Here is a 3,796-nt window from a genome sequence, read left to right as displayed (position 1 = left end):
TGTGTGATAGCAGTCAGGTGAGTCCTCGTGACTCCAGGCTCTTTTCCTCGGTTCTAAGAATAACCACCAGCATGAACGGGCTGTTTTCACTGTGATTGTAGATAGGCCCAGCAACTTCTTATCGCTTTGGTTCCCACACATGCTCAGCTTCAGCACACACACATTCAAACACTGCAGCCACTTTCAAGACCACACTGCAAAAAGCAGCTCTTGTTTGTGTTTTTGACATACTTCTATCATGGGTACTTCTAATGATGATTTCCAGCCACAACTTCAGTTGACTCTACTACATTAGATTCACAGCAAATTCATCCGTATGTTACACTGGACCTTTCTGCAAAAGCTCAGCATGTATGCTAAATTACTCAATTTTTACTCCATTCTCCTCTCTTTAACTCCACGCTCTTCTGATTGGCCACCCCTCACAAAAAAATGACCTCTGTGTTCACAGCTATACCTGTGCCTGAGACCTCAACAGTGATATCTGCTCTGCTTGTTTGCTGTTAGATGCACATTTTTAATTTACAAAATTGTTTATTTACTTTGAGACATATTTAATTAATTATTTGTGAGGACAATTTTTCATTTTCATTCATTGCCTTCTGTTATGGTTGAGATGTCCCCACGATTAGACAGACTCTGACTCTACCCTGTTGGACTGCAGCAGGTAGTCCTCCTCCTGCTCTGGAGAGCCCAGGCGACCTCTGAGAAGATCATGCTAACCAGAACATGAACTCAGAGGTTGCAGAACATTTTGCAAAATACTATAACAATGTTTTTATTATCAAAACAAATAAGGTAAGTACTTTTCTCATGGAAGTTTTCAGCATCCTTCTATTCATCCATCGATTCCCTACCGCTTTTAATGTCTTTTTGTCATTTTTAATGGGCGCCAAGAAAGGAGTCAATGCTGCAAATTTTTAATCAACCAATCATCGTGCAAGAAAAACTAACTGCATTGTCACAACAAATATGTGAGGTTCTTTGTGTAGGTACAGGTGTAGAGAAAAATTTTAGCTGTTTAAGTCAATTCATTCCTATTCAATCAAAGCTTTCCAGTGAACACACCCCGGCTTAACTGTAGCCAGCGTGTGGAATTAATAGAAAGTGGAATGGCATCCCTAGTTCAGCTCTGTTCCTAGTATGTGATCAGCTCTTTAAGAGCAGTCAGATGCTAATAAAACCCTGCAGTTCATCTGTACACATTTAACCCAGGACAAGGGGAAACTCCTGAAGTCATGGCAACCATGCATTGTCATTTGCATTGCCAGAATTCTTGTATCATGACCATATTTTAAAATTAAATGAATTTAATATACAGGCAAAGTTATAAAATTTTGTCACAGTCCAAACATCCACAGCCCAGACTGTAAAACGCTACAATTAGACCTTCATTATGGTGCCAGTTCTAAAAAGAGTGTGGGTGGAAGAGACCCAGGATGGACGTTTCCAAACTAAATACATAAAAAAGTGTATGCACGTCTAACCTTAAAACTCCCTCCCTCACCTCTCCTTCTGCTCCCAGTCCTGGTCCAAATTTGGCAATGCTGGTCTCTGCGAAAAGGCATTTCCTCCTGGGGATCGTGGCTCTGTGTAACTCTTGACTGCCGTTTGAGTCTGACAACATCACGGTTTTCCCACACAAAAAGAAAAACAAGCCCTGACATAACATGTTTTTGAATTAAGGGATCAAAGCTGTGAGAGCAGAGGCTTCGTGGGAGCCAAGCATGCCACCCAAAAATACTCTATGTGAGAAGGGGGGGCTAGCCTCCATTAGGTTTTAGGAGGGCATTCAGAAATACGGTCACATACTCAGAAATAAGTGATGCAAATGAAGTGACGCACCTATCGTGCCTGCGGCGGCAGAGTTATGATCTGAAGCTGCGTCACTCGGTCGGGTTTAGGATCAGCATGTGCCCAAAAAATGAGGCTCTCCAACTACATGAATATACTGAATGACCAGGGGGGTTTTTCTATCAGTGGATTTATTTCTTCCCTGATGCTGCATTGATGCAGGATTCATCAGGCTCAGACTGTGAAAGAGTGACTGAAAGAGCATGAGAGATCTTTTTAGACATGGATTCATCCCCACAGAGAATCTTTGAGACCTGCTCAAGAAGACTTTATGCACTGGGCTGAATCTCCAGTGTAATAAGTAGTAAACACAAAGACCACAACTCGGCACTTTGATGGAAGCTTTTGGAAATTGCTGCAAAATGTAGAAAAGTCGTGGAGCAACACTGTTTAAGCAACTCTGAGTTTAAGCATGAAATCGAGTGCGAAGAATTCCCACGGTTCAGCTGGATGGGATAACAAAATACATCTGTCTACAAAAGCAATGTTACAAATGCAGTGGTGAAAACTTCTTTACGGCAATACTTGATGATTAGGATGAGATGATGAGCAAATATTTACACCGTATTTGGCAAATTCTTTTGTTACATCAGTTGAAATGATGATGAATCGATAATAAAAAATAAAAAAAACTTCTTTCAGCTTCAAATATGAATAATTTTACCTGGCAGATGTATTGTACTATAGAGGGTGAGAGCATGTGGTATGAACGTTTTCCTGTATCAGTGGAGCTGAAGGAGACTGTTGGAGAAGCTGCTCCGCTGCCTGTTCAGTGAGTGGTGCAGAGGGTGTGCAGGGTTATTCATGATGCATCTACAGCTACAGAGCCAACGATCATTTTGTTGCTTACACTAATGGATCTCAGCTTCCTTAAGATTTAAAGGCGGCTAACCCTTTTTTTCTATATACCTCTGCAATCCTCCTCCTGCCCATCACTAATACATCCAACCATGGTAGAATCGTCAGAGTATTTCTGCAGCGGCATGAACGGAAGCTGTGCTGAGAGTCTGAGGCATACAGGATGAGCAGGAAGATGGAAAGAGAGCAGATGTGAAATAAAGATATAGCCAATGCAAAAGAGCCTTAAACTTGCATCCTTTCTCATGATCTGCAGGGCGTAACTCCTCTGCAGAAAGAAGTCAGACTGTGTAGTTTATGGTATACAACCCTACTTCTCACTTGATTTCTGATCTTGGCAAACACTTTCCTGATGGGGCTACGGGTTCCTTCACTGGTTTAACACCTTCTTTAAAACAACAGTGTTCGTTTTGTTAATCATGGTCCCGTTAAGACTAAAGGAGATGATAAACGGAGGCATGATTTAAGGTGTGGCTACAATGTAACTGAAAAATCGTGACTATAGTCCTGTTTAGGTATCCTCATTTTCTCAATTGGCTCCACCACTCACTCATCTAATTTCACAACACAAAGAGGGTGACAGCAGCTGGATCGGTGATATTGGCAACTTTCAAAAAGTTTGGGCATAAAACAAAAAATATGTGATATAAGCAGGGAGACTGTTTTGATATGATTCAGTCCTTTTCTGGTCAATTTTAATGCTTCTTATTGATCAAAATCCATTTACATAATCACAGAATGTTCTCTGCGCTTTGTTTTTATCATCATAAACCAACTTCTGTACTAAAACGTCCATGTATTTGTGCTGAAGTAAACAGATCACACAAATCAAAGAAACGTCACTTAAACAATCCCACATTGTATAAGATGTTGACAGTACTCTCCTCCTATGTGAAGAAGATGTTCAGCATTGGCAGAGGAGCTGAACATCTTCTTCACACGCTTTGAGGTCACTGCACCCTATGCCTCAGAGGAACAGCTACACCATACAGCCCACAGCAGCAGTACCATCATCACTCTGGAGGAGCATGAAGTGAGGCGCACCCTGCGGGCTGTTAACCCGAGGAAGGCAGCCGGCCCAGAT

This window comes from Pundamilia nyererei, unplaced genomic scaffold (genome assembly GCF_000239375.1).
Source record: "Pundamilia nyererei isolate P.nyererei 1_Seehausen unplaced genomic scaffold, PunNye1.0 scaffold00038, whole genome shotgun sequence".
Taxonomy (NCBI): Eukaryota; Metazoa; Chordata; class Actinopteri; order Cichliformes; family Cichlidae; genus Pundamilia; species Pundamilia nyererei.
The sequence above is the reverse complement of the archived record's forward strand: the minus strand, read 5'-3'. Positions refer to the sequence as shown.